This window comes from Mus caroli, unplaced genomic scaffold, assembly GCF_978045245.1.
Source record: "Mus caroli unplaced genomic scaffold, Mus_caroli_1 scaffold_13, whole genome shotgun sequence".
Classification (NCBI taxonomy): Eukaryota; Metazoa; Chordata; class Mammalia; order Rodentia; family Muridae; genus Mus; species Mus caroli.
In genome coordinates this window covers 110,557,319-110,571,679 of record NW_028227268.1, presented here as the reverse complement: position 1 = coordinate 110,571,679, position 14,361 = coordinate 110,557,319, and positions in this window count along the sequence as shown.

Here is a 14,361-nt window from a genome sequence, read left to right as displayed (position 1 = left end):
TCTAATAGATATTTGTTTTATTTAGAAAACAAATGAAAGACCAAGCCTCAGAAACCTCTCCTCCTAATGTTCTTTTGCTGACTCCTTGGCCTCCTGTGTTCTCCCACACCTGGGGCAGTTTTCCTGAGTTTTCCATGACTATTCCACAGGTGACTACTGCCTAGACTCCATCCATAACTCCCATTCTCCAAATCCAGGATAAAGGGGATCTACATCATTCCTATACCCTCCCCCCAGAATGTACAGAGAAGGTACCAAATTAAAAACTGTTTACACAGATGATGAAAAACTATGCAAGTTAGGCAAATTACTCTGGAAACTTGACCTACCAGTGGGTCTGGAAACACAGCCTCGATCTGTCTCTCACACTCTGTGCATATCCAGATGATGTAAAATAATATGGAATATTCTTCTTTTATGAGTTTCTGAATTCATTCTTCATTGAAAGTTTTGGTAAATTCACTCACAAAAGTATTTGACTTAATATTTTAGTTCACAGGCTATGAAAACCTTTAAAATTTTATGCAGTTGTATGCTTATTCAGATTATCTGATTTGTTTTCTTAAATTTAGCTTTTCTACATTATAAAGTCTAAGAATTTACTTCATCTAAGCTTTCTTATTACTTGTCAAGAAATTGTTTATAATCAATTCACAGGTGCCAAGATTGCCCCTCTGAGCAGTGGTTCACTGGAAGCAATAATAACAAATCTTCCCTTACGGTCCTGTTCACCAGCATAACTTCTAGTCCATCAAAGCACAAAATATAGGCTGAACAATAGATTATACAAAAAAACAGAGACAGGAAGGTTGGTGCATGCTTCCAGGCATGCCTTCCCTATCAGGCTTCTAAGGTGTCTCCAGTCACAAATCACAGACATAGATTGAGAGACATCTATGAAAACTCTGGAATCTGTCAGCCTAGATTATTAAACAGTCCAGAGCAGTTGCATGATTTTGACCCCAGACAGGTACATATCATGGATATTTGTGTGTATGTGTGTGTGTGTGTGTGTGTTTTAATGCTATGAGCAGTCAAATACAAACTGACCCCCTGATTTTGGGATTCTTAATAGCATCTTAGTTGCTGTCTTTCTCAACATGGGAAGATTTAAGTTCTCAGAATTTCACCAAGCTTGTGTCAGGATTCCAGGTGTCTGCAAAGATAAGCAAAAATTCAGAGAAGCAGACATGTTGCTTCCCTCGTCTTCATATCTTCACCACTGCAGCCTGAGTTGTTCTATTCATAATTCTGTTTATTTGTACTCCAAATTTGGTTTAATCATGATTTCTAGTACTTCAACTGTAAAAATAGTTGCTTTCACTGATATCTTACATATATTCTATAATATTAGATAACTTATACCATGCCATTAAAACCATTTTGTAAAATGTAAATTTATGTAGCATAAATTATGTATTTGACATTATTATCAAATTTATATGTTGTTCGTTTTGTGTTATTATCAAATATGCTATTCTAATATATAAAATTCTGTATATTAAATTTTAGTCTTATTTTTTCTTCTATTAAATACTCTAAGACTATTTGATTTACATTCTGATGGTTGTCTGTACTTGTAGAACTATTGCATGTGTATTTGAAGATGATATTTTCTTTAACTTCTAGATACACTGTCATAAATATATGTTAGAAAAAGAAGTTGTTAATGTTTTCTAATCTTTCACAGCACTGTTTCTTTTCTGTTAGTTTTCTTGCTTGATTTATGAAATACTAAAAAAAAAAAAAAAAAGTGTTTTGAAATCTTTCCTCCTAGGTCAGTTTGTCAATTCCTTCATGGAGCTCTGTCACTTTTTTTGTATATTTTGATGATGTATCACCCTGTGCCCAAACGTGCAGAGACATCTTTCTAAGTGCTCCGTGAATCCTTTTTCATTATAGATTGACACTTCCGTTTAGGAGTGTACTTTATCTTAAATTATCTTTTGTTTGATATGATGTTATTGCAGATACATTCTTTTGGTTGTCTTTATTTAAATACTTCATCATTTTACCTTAAAATATATTTTTAGGGTACCACTTTTACAACTATATTTGTTAGTTTGATAACTGCTTTGTCTGGTTTTAGTTGAATATTTCTTCACCTATTTCTTTTGAAAGTTTCATCACAAATATTTTATATTTAATACTTCCAAAGTGTTCCATGAGGTGTTTGTGCCTGCTGACTTCATCACAGCAGTGCAAACACATTTGCATCTCTGTCTCTTCATGCCTCATGACATGAAGACTGTCCAGCTGTCTATAGTTTGTAATTATAATTTTGGTGTTGTTACTTACAGATTGATGTACTTTTTTTTAAATTACAGTTTTGGCAGCCTTCTGGGACTTGCTCCTGGACATGTTTTTCTCCTCCCTCCTGTAGATAAAAACCTTTGTATAAATTGTTATGGTTTTCGTTATACACATTGACTTTCATCCTGTTTACTGAAAGGCTTTTCTACAAAACTTTATAATACAATGTGCATTCTGTATAAACAATAGCTATAGTATGTTTATAAAGGATGGATAATATCAACCCAGAGTCTTTGGTCAATGGGTGGAAACTGCTGTAAAAATGATTTTGGTCTCCAGAGGGGTTAAATCTTGGGGTTAGAACTATTGGATGTGACTGGTTGGCTGATGTGTTCCACTGGAGAATCTGGTTCCATTTTGATTGACTTACAGGTTTGTTGTCCATGAATGATCTTCATATTCTTTATCTATTTTTAAATTAATTTTTGTTTCATTATTTACAATGTCTTATTGTCTATTCCAGATATTAACCCCCTGTATTTTGGATAATATAAATATACCCTACCAATCTGAAATTTTTTCTATAAAGTTTGTTGAATGATGAGCAAGTTATATGAATATTCTAAAGACTTGATCTATAGAATTTTTACATGACAAATTTCATGTGTTTTACATGTAAAATTAAATAATATATACCAATGTACATCACATACTTTCTTATAAAGTTGTTAAAGAATGAATAGTAAATGTGAAAATTTACATAATTAATTCTATCATAGTTTTGATCATGTGACACACTTCTGAACATTTATATTTTTTTTTTTCTGTTCAGAAAAGCTTTCTGTACCAATAGTCTCTATGTTTGAAATGCACTTTAATAACCAAGTCTTTAGTTTAGTTAGAATACATTTTTAATATTAGATAAGGATGATTTAATTTTTCTCTGCTGATGAAATGTATTTTCTTATGGCTGGGGAAAGGGCTTAATCGGTAATGAACTTGCTGCATAAGCAAGAGGACCTGAGTTTGACTCCACCCAACACATGTAAAGGCCTGGTGTGGTTTGTACTTGAAAGTCCAGGTGGTAGGGAAAGAAAGTGTTGGCCTCACTGGCTGGAAAGCTTCATCTAAACTGTAAACTTTAAGCCCTAGTAAGAGAAACCATCTCAAGTAATAAGGTGGACAGTTCCTGAGTAAGAACACTCACAGTTGACTTATGGCTAGCCTCTGCCTACATGCATACCTTCAGACACACAGGAACTCACATGTCTGCACATATCCACATAAATTTGCTTAAAATTGTCTTAAATCATTCTTCATTTATTTATTAAAATATGGTGCATATGTACCCAGTGTGAAGATCATATACATGAGGTCCAGTTAATCCATCATTTTACTGAGACTGTAATGTTTTAATACATGGTAGAGACTGTCTTTTTATGTTGACATTGATTTTCAGTATTGCTTTAGTGTATCTGCATTAATACAATTTTATTTTAATTTTAGCCGTTTCTCTGTATTTATTTCCTCTCTATAAAATTAGAGTTATATTATCACATATTTCAAACAAATTTATGTAATTCTCCCTGATCCATTTCCCAATTTCATTTTGTGTTCTTGCAAGTCTGCTAATCACTCTCTTGAATTTCATCATAGTTTATGTGTTTCATATTTTAAAAAACCAATTTCTTATTGGCAGCTATTTAGATTGTTTCCAATTTTTCACTATTATAAATTATGCTGCAAAGAAAAGCATTGCACATGCATCTTTTTAATCATCTGTGATTGATTCCTTAGGACAAATTTCTAGAAATAAAACTCCTTCATCAAAGTATGTGCTATTTTTGAAGTGTTCTCCTGTGCTGCCTAATTGCCCTCCAGGCAGCTTGCACTAAGTTATACTCTCATTGAAAGAATTTGAGAGTGCCCATTTCCTCTACCTTTTAGTCTATGAAACAGAATAATTATTATTTCAATTGTTAGAAAAGCTTTTACATGTGTGGGAAAATAGCATAGGAGACTAGCAGAATTATTACTGGTAGGTATTGAACACTTTGAGAATATTTATTGGCCACTTTCAAATTTATATGTTCAATCATTTTCTTTATACAGCTTCCTTCTGACTGCTTAAATTTTTCTAATTTACCTTTCCTTTTTGAGATTATAATTAAAACATTTCTTTTTCTCTTTCTTCCCTCCAGTCCTTCTCAAATACTGCTTCCTGATCTAAGGCAAACACACACACACACACACACACACACACACACACACACAATGGCAATTTGGTTGCTTGAAATTCTACTCAGTGATATGAACAAAATGCTTCTCATCTTGATGAATCTTCAGAATTTCTGTCCCTTGTCCTGTGAACAGTAGTTTACTCTTCTCTCTTCCCTGTTGAATTATGCTACTTTCCAGACATTATCTAATGCTGCTTTGAAAACAAAATTATGCTCACTGCAGAGGCAGTATTACAGAATAAAACAAGTTGCCTTGTCCCTAGGTTAGAGACATGAAGTAAGCAGCCCAATAGAATGGTTTGGTCTCTGGTATTGCCTGAGGAGACAGGTAGATAAGAATGGAGTAGTAGGGATCCTTGGGTACAGAAGTGTACGTGAAAGTAAGCATTCTTGAGTCTGAAGAGACCAACATGGCACAAAATGAGAAGCCAGAGTGTTGGTGGCTATGCCAGTGAAAGTGACATCACAGGAGGGCCCAGTGCTGGTCACAGAAGATGCTCCACAGTGCTCTGGGAACTTGGTGTACTTGAAGCTGGGCTGAGGAGGGGAGTTCATTCCTTGAGAGAAAATCTCCCGAATGGCCTTGGATTATGAAAGCCAGCCTGTTCTTCCCCAATCATCATCTTATACTCTGTTTCTTTCTGTCTTGTGTGGGTGGACGGCTTCTGTGGCTTGCTTGTTCTGTTTTTGTGGTGAAGTTCTGTGTGCTCACTTTCAGGAACTAAACATTTTTATTCCCCTCTTGATGTTTTAGGGTAATTTCTTTTATGTGTGCTCTACTTTCTTAATTCAGCTTCTGGGAATCTAATGCCATATTCTTTGTCCATAGTGCAGCTTTAAATTTTGACAACTGTACCTTTCTATTTCCTTTTGATCTATCTCTCCCACAAATTGCTTCTTCTTTGTGATTATCTGATGTGCAAGTATATGATACCCTGCAGGAAGGTGTAGAGTCTGTGGTTTGGACTTTGTCATATTTCCTTTTCTTTCTTTTAAGGAAAATCTATATAGAATTCTGTATTGATTTTCTAACATGTTCTTTTATTTCATTCTTAGCCATTTTAAATGTATATTTCTGGGAAAGAAAGTCTATGTTTTCAAAAATTAAACCCAAAGGATTCTTTTCCAGATTGGTTTTTGATAGAGGAAGGCTTAGATTTAATGTAAATGCTATTTTCTGTCTTAACTCTTCATGTTAGTGGGTCTCTTCTGTGTCTTGGGTACGGTCCCACAGAGTGAGAGAAGCATGCTGCCTTACCATTTCCACCTAAATTGTGAGAATGAATTGTGGTCTGGAGTGTGGCTGCCAGCTCCAGGCTCATATCTGTGTGCCAATTGACTACCATCATAATTTCATATGCATCAGAGGTGTTGCATAATCCTGACTTGCAACTCTACTAGCTGGCATCTACTGAATTTTTCTATTCCCTTCTCTAGGAAGGAATTTTATTTATATATTTTTTGCCTCTGTCAGTTATTGCTTCATGCCATTTGCAGTAGGTGTTTCTAGGTTTACTTATACAATGTCTTTTTGTTGTCTAAGGAGGGACTATGGGGATGTTTCTTTATATTGTGTTATGTTAATGGCTATCCTGGAGAGTAGAAAATAGAATTATCGCTACCTAGCTATCTAATCTGGAAATATATTTTTATCATAGCCAATTTATTTATTTGTGTTTATAAATTTCTATATCAAAATAGTAATAGAAAAATCATGTGTGTGAATGAGATTTGCTAGACATAGGAAAAATGACCAAGACTGGGAGGAGTTTTAGATACTACTAGCCTTATTACTATTTTGTGTGGCTGAGATAGCCTTTCTAGTCTTCTGTGAAGCCGTGTCCTCCTTTATTGTACTGTTTGGAGTGGTGTCTCCTCCTTCTTGCATGTTGCTTGTGCTTCTGAATAATAGAAATAAATTTGGAACCTTACTTAAATTTAGAAGTTAAAGTATGTGGCATGGTTGAGAAATTATATAGTTTTAAATTCATGTTTTCAGAGTTCTTTCCCAGTGTTAAGGGATGCCCTGAAGGTCATAGCATTCTACTTTTTTGCATACCCTCACCTCCCAGACTCATGTCTCATAGGTTGGTATGGTTAGAGTAAAGTATTTGGAACTTTAGAAGCAAATATGTATTCAGTGATTTATACATAATGTCCCTTTCAGATTCTTTTACTCTGTTGATATATACACCACATATATTACTATAGATAATGATTTTCTTCATGTGAGAAAAAAGTATTGCTAAGTCCTGTATGTCATAGAAGAGACGGTATGACATGATTCCCTTCCCTGGAACAGAGCCAGCAGGGCATAGGCCTCCATGAGTGTTGATGGTTGCTGGATCTGAGGCTGGTTCATATATGAAAATTATTTTTTACTTCCTGTTCCTCATTCAGGAAATATTCTTCTTGTCAAGGTTATTGAAAGTGTTCTCCCTGTCAAGGTAAATGACTCCATGATAATCAGACACAACATGAGTCTGGGAGGTGAGGGTATGCAAAAAAGTAGAATGCTATGACCTTCAGGGCATCCCTTAACACAGTGGGAAAGAACTCTGAAAACATGAATTTAAAACTATATAATTTCTCAACCATACCAAATATAAGGATACAATATGAATTATATGAGGGGCTTCAAGGACCTAAAAGAACACAGGTAGCTGGATTAATGAGCCAACTTGTCAGAAAGATACAGAGAAAGGAAGATTGCTGAGTTCAAGGTCAGTCTGGGACAGAGCAAATTTAGGCCTACGAATAATGGAATGGGTGATCTTAGAGCTGGATCACACCCAGGTAGCTTGTTGTCTGTGCTTACAAAGGCAGATTGATCTCTGAATTCATTTGCAATTTTAGGAAAAATGTGTTTGCTATCTTTTGTTAACAGAGAAAGGGAGAAAATAAATTAAAAAAAAAAGTTGATTGGTGGGATAATCAAAAGTGATCCTGGGAATTGAAGACCCAGAAATGGACCCACACACCTAAGGTCACTCGGTCTTTGTCAAAGGAGCTAAAACCATCCAGTGGAAAACAGACAGCATTTTCAACAAATGGTGATGGATCAATTGGCAGTTTATCATGTAGAAGAATGTGAATTGATCCATTCTTAACTCCTCGTACAAAGCTCGAGTCTAAGTGGATCAAGGAACTCCACATAAAACCAGATACACTGAAAATAGAAGAGAAAGTGGGGAAAAGCCTCGAACATATGGGCACAGGGAAAAAAATCCTGAACAGAACACCAATGCCTTGTGCTGTAAGGTCAAGAATCAACAAATAGGACCTCATAAAATTGCAAAGCTTCTGTAAGGCAAAGGACACTGTCAATAAGGTAAAAAGGCAATCAACAGATTGGGAAAAGATCTTTACCAGTCCTAAATCCAATAGGGGGCTAATATCCAATATATACAAAGAACTCAAGAAGTTAGACTCCAGAAAACCAAATAACCCCTATTAAAATATGGGGTACAGAGTGAAACAAAGAATTCTCAACTGAAGGATACTAAATGGCTGAGAAGCACTTAAAAATGTTCAACATCCTTAATCATCAGGGAAATGCAAATCAAAACAATCCTGAGATTCTACCTCACACCAGTCAGAATAGCTAAGATAAAAAACTCAGTGTGACAGCAGATGCTGGCAACGATGTGGAGAAAGAGGAACACTCCTCCATTGCTGGTGGGATTGCAAGCTGGTACAACCATTCTGGAAATCAGTTTGGCAGTTCCTCAAAAAAATTGGACCCAGCTATGTAACTCCTGGGCACATACCCAAAAGATGCTCCAACATATGCCAAGGACACATGCTCCACTATGTTCATTGCAGCCTCATTTATAATAACCAGCTATTTTTGTCCCTCAGTTGTCCCTCAACAGAGGAATGGATACAGAAAATGTGGTACATTTACACTATGGAGTACTACAAACCCATTAAAAACAATGAATTTATGAAATTCTTAGACAAATGGATGGATCTGGAGGATATCATCATAAGTGAGGTAACCCAGTTACCAAAGAACACACATGATATGCACTCACTCATAAGTGGATATTAGCCCAGAATCTCAGAATATACAAGATACAATCTGCAAAACACATAAAACTCAAGAGGAAGGAAGACCAAAGTGTGGATACTTCCATCCTTCTTAGAAGGTGGAACAAAATTCCCATGGAAGGAGTTACAGAGATAAAGTTCAGAGCAGAGACTGAAGGAATGGCCATCCAGAGACTGCCCCACCTGGGGATCCATCACATAAACTACCACCAAACCCAGACACTATGGCACATGCTAACAAGAGCTTGCTGACAGGAGCCTGATAAAGCTGTCTCTTGAGAGGCTATGTGAGTGCCTGGCAAGTACAGAAGTGGATGCTCACAGCTGTCCATTGGATGAAGCACAGTGTCTCCAAATTAAGGAGCAAGAGAAAGTACCTAAGGAGCTGAAGGTCTTTGCAGCCCCATAGAAGGAACAACAATACGAACTAACCAGTACTCCCAGAGCTCCCTAGGACTAAACCACTAATCAAAGAAAACACATGGTGTGACTCATGTGCATATGTAGCAGAGGTTTACCTAGTAGGTCATCAAGGGAAGGAGAGGCCTTTGGTCCTGTGCAGGTTCTATGCCAGGGCCAGAGAGTGGGAGTGGGTAGGTTGCAGAGCAGGTGGAGGGGGCAGAGGATAGGGCATTTTCAGAGGGGAAACTAAGAAAAGGGGTAACATCTGAAGTATAAATGAAGAAAATATTTAATTTAAAAGAAGGAAAAAAGTGATCCTGGGGTGAATGATTGAACTGATATATAAATAAAAGTCTGGGCTTTGGTCTATGAGTGTTGAGCTGTCTGGTGATCTTCACCAAGCTGTCTTGAGAAGCAAACAGTCAGTCAGCTTGCACCCATGATTTGATTTCAAGTCCTCCTTTTGCCACTCCTGAACACCCCTTCCTCAGAATCCCTCTCCAAGCTGTGGCTGATCCTTGGCAAAGCATTCATCAAAACCTCTGATATAGGAAACATTCTTTTTATTGGATTTCCTATCATTTATTTATTTTCATAATTCATTTTATTGATGTACCTAAAATTACTTACAATTATAACTTAAATAATAAATTTCTTTCTATATCTAATCTTATTCTATTTCATTTGCTACTTCTGTTATTTACCTTTTCATCTCTATAAAAATACTCAAGGCATTCACTTTAAGGAGAAAATCTTTGTCTAGGCTTACAGTTATAGAACTTTAGAAATAAATATTAGGCAGTATATCTGGCCCAAGGTTAACTCAGAGGCACTCGACCTAGATGCACAGATGTTGTCCTGGAGTTAGAAAGTGGCATTTGTAGTCACAGTTCATTCTGGCAACTGAATGTGCAAAGAGTTGGAGACCAGGCTTCTTTCAGTCTGTGGGATCATACCTGAGATGGGTGTGCTGCATTACAATGAAGAGTCGGAACTGAATATAACATTTATAATAAATCAAAGTCTCTTTGATTTTGTGCTTTGGGTTTTCTAGCTAGTATGACACATAATGACAGGAGAGAGTGTGGAGGAGGAGAAGTACCTTGAGCAGCACCTTGAGCTGGGGGCTAACCTTTAACACATGGACAATTTAGGGATGCTTAACCAGAGCACTACTCTAGGACATAGGATTCTAGGAGTAAAATTAAGTCTGCATGGATTTAATAACAAGCAAAAAACTAGTGTGTAGGGTCCTGAAGAGTTTTAAGTTCTTTAAATGTAGGTACAGACACAGTCTCCAGACTGGTTTTCTCTAGGATGACTTCTCAGGTGTTCTTCACTCCTGTTTTTGTCCTGTAGTCACACTAGAGGGAGAACTTTGGTAAGTATAGAAAACTCATCTAGTCATGTGATGTCATGATGGGGCAAACTACTGCGTAAGAATGTGTGGTTGAGAATAAGGGCATCAGGATGTGGGATTTGTGCTTCAATTATATATGAAGGGGAAATCAAAATCATACTTAGAGTTTCATGTGATTGAAATTATTCACTTAAAAGTCTTGTATTCCATGTATGCAATATCTGTCATGTGCCTCTTGTGTTCCCATGAAGCAGCATTGTTTAATAATTAAGGGCCATGCAATCACAAGTTTCTCAGAAGCTTCATGGTCTCTTTTTAGAAAGATGATCCTACATTCTCTCAAGAACTCAGGATCTTGATTAAGGAAACCCTTCCACCAATTGCGATGTAATGTGTCAGAGCCTCACCCAGTAGTCTCATTGTATCAGCTTTACCTGGTAAAATTGTGTAATTTCTTTCTAACTACTGAATGTGTTTTTGTTATTTACTATGTAAGAAAGCTTTCCCAATTTCCCCACTGGGCATCCTCAAGACTGCTCAGAGTACAGTCATGTCAGGTGGAATCAATTAGTGCTGAGTAGTAGACTTTCATTTTTTTAACCCATCTTATCAGATCAGATGAGATGTTTGAAGGTGTGAGAACTGTGATGAGCAGCCCTGTCATGGAAACTCCTCTGACTGCCAATTAGGGATGCTGCTAAGCTTTCCTTTCTGGTGACTTTCCATTTCCCTATTATTTCACAGAAACTCACTCTCATCAGGTTCCATGAACTGTATGGGTAGTTTGTTGCATCTGACTCTGTTTATGGTCTTATTGTTTGCTAGGTGATAGGTCAAGTGATTTTGGCTTTTTAATTTTTTTTTCCTAATGGTTAAAGATGATAAAAGAGGGAATTTGTTCAGTGGCAAAAATTTGAGAGCAGGGAGATATTGGGCTCTAGAAAATATTACTTAAAATGTCAACACATCAGGCTCTGGAGGAGATCCCAAGTTTACTGTGTCAATATAAATATGTGAGATTCAGAATGTATTGTATTTTTTCTCTGATGCATGTATTAAACAATGAGGGTTATGCATTGGTTGATTATTTTTAAGAAGAAAATGATTTATTGCAGCTTACAGTTGCCAGTCCATCATGGAAGGAAGTCTGGGCAGAGACTGACGTTTAGAGGATGACCCATAGTTTGTTCAACCTACTTACTTTCTTGTACACCCAGGACCACCTGCCAGAAGTAGTACTGTGCAAAATAGGTTGGGTTCTCTTACATCTGTCATGAATTGAAAAAAAATCCCAGTGAACAAAACAAAAAACAAAACAACAACAACAACAAAACACTAACTAGCACAGGTATAAACACTTAAATCTATCTCACAGAATTGAATTTATACTTAAGAATATAAAAATGTAAGTCCTTTGTTAATAGGCACTTTTCTCTTCAATGAGTGCCTTTTATTTTTCTATTAAATTTATTCATTAACTTTACAACCCAATATCAGCCTTTCCTCTATTCTCTGTATGCCCTCACATAAGTCCTCCCCCTATTCTCCTTAGAAGGGGAAACCCACCTCTGGATGTCAACCTCCCTATTACCACATTCCACCCCCCACCTCCTACCCCCCAAACACCCACCTTTCCACTCTGCACATCAAGTTACTGCATGATTAGGAAGATCATCTCTCACTGAGACCAGACAAAGTTGTTTATTTAGGTGTGTGCAATTCACAGACAGGCAGGGAACAGGCTCAGGGACAGACCCTGCTCCAATTGTTTGTGAGACCCACATGAAGAGATAGCTGTTCATCTGCTACATATGTGCAGTGGACTCAGGTCCAGGCAGTGCTCACTCTTTGTGTTGTGATTCAGTCTCTTGGAGCCCTCAAAGATCCAAGTTAGTTGACTCTATTGGTCTTTCTATAGAGTCCCTGTTCTCTTTGAAGTGCCTTCAGATATACTTTTAATTTGTTAGTATGAGAACATTCCAACTTCTCTATAGGGCATTTGGTACTGTGAGCTTTTCTCTTAGGCCTGCTTTCATAGTGTCCCCTAAGTTTGGGTATGTTGTGCTTTCATATTCATTGAATTCTAGAAAGTTTTTAATTTCTTTATTTTTTTACCTGACCCTAACCATTGAGTAGAGAGTTTTTCAGGTTCTCTGATTATATAGGCTTCTGTTATTTCTGTTGTTGAAGTCTGACTTTAATCCCTTGTGATTTTATAAGATTTATGGTGTTATTTCCATGTTCTTGTGTATGTTGAGGTTTACTTTGTATCTAATTACATGGTATGTGGTCAATTTTGGTGATGGTTTTATGGGGTGTTGAGAAGAAGTATATTCTTTTGTGTTGGGAAAAATGTCATATAGATATATGTTAGGTCCATTTGAATCACAACATTTGTTAGTTTTGATATTTCTCTGTTTAGCTTCTGTCTCAATGACCTGTCCATTGGTGAGAGAAACTAGAGTGTTGAGGTTTTCCCACTATGAACATGTGTTGTTTATCCTGTGCCTTTTGGTTACTTTTATTTGGAAGTCTATTTTATAGATACTAGAATACCTATTCCTGCTTGTCTCTTGGGTCCAAGTGCTTGAAAAGATGATTTATGCATCCAGTCCTTTTAGTCTGTGTGTGTTTTTTTTAATTGGGGGTATTGATTCCACAGATATAGAGAGATATTAACGGCCAATGATGTTACTTCCTGCTATTTTAATGTTGGTGTTGGTTGATTAAGTGTGTGTGTGTGTGTGTGTGTGTGTGTGTTTCTTCTATTGGTTTTAATGGTATGAAGTTATTTATTTTTCATGCTTTATTGATTATAGTTAGCCTCATTGGGTTGGAGTTTTCCTCCTAGTGTTGTTTGTAGAGCTGAATTAGTATAAAGTTATTGTTTAAATTTTATTTTGTCATGGAATATATTGGTTTCTACATCTATGGTGATTGAAAGTTTGGCTGGGAAAAGTAGTCTGGGCTGACATCTCTGGATTCTAGGATCTATAAGACCTCTGCCCAAGCCCTTCTAGATTTTAGAGTCTGATGTGAGATTTTGGGTGTAATTCAGATAGGTCTGATTTTATAGTACTTGGCTGTTTTCCCTTGCTGCTGTTAAAATTATTTCCTTGTTTTGTAAATGTACTGTTTTGATTGTTATATGATGGAACAATTTTCTTTTCTGGTCCAATCTATGTAGTGTTCTGTAAGGTTATTGCATATTTATAGGAATCTCTTTCTTAAGATTAGGGAAATTTCCCCTGTGCCCATATCTTCCAGGCTTTTCCTCACTTTCTCCTCTATAAGTTTCACTATCTCTGGTTTTACGTGGAGTTCCTTGATCCACTTAGATTTGACCTTAGTACAAGGAGATAGGAATGGATCAATTCACATTCTTCAACCTGATAACCGCCAGTTGTGCCAGCACCATTTGTTAAAAATGCTGTCTTTTTTCCACTGGATGGTTTTAGCTCCCTTGTCAAAGATCAAGTGACTGCAGGTGTGTGGGTTCATTTCTGGGTCTTCAATTCTATTCCATTGGTCTACTTGTCTGTCACTATACCAGTACCATGCAGTGTTTTTTTATTTTTTTATTTATTTATTTTTTTTAATCACAATTGCTCTGTAGTACAGCTTTGGTTCGAGAAGAGTTTTTGCTATCCTAGGTGTTTTTTTTTTTTTTTTTGTTATTCCAGATGAATTTGCAGATTGCCCTTTCTAATTCATTCAAGAATTGAGTTGGAATTTTGATGTGGATTGCATTGAATCTGTAGATTGCTTTTGGCAACTTAGCCATTTTTACTATATTGATCCTGCCAATCCATGAGCATGGGAGATCTTTCCATCTTCTGAGATCTTTAATTTCTTTCTTCAGAGACTTGAAGTTCTTATCATACAGATCTTTCACTTCCTTAGTTAGAGTCATGCCAAGGTATTTTGTATTATTTGTGACTATTGAGAAGGGTGTTTTTTCCCTAATATCTTTCTCAGCCTGTTTATCCTTTGTGTAGAGAAAGGCCATTGACTTGTCTAATTTTATATCCAGCTACTGCACTGAAGCTGTTT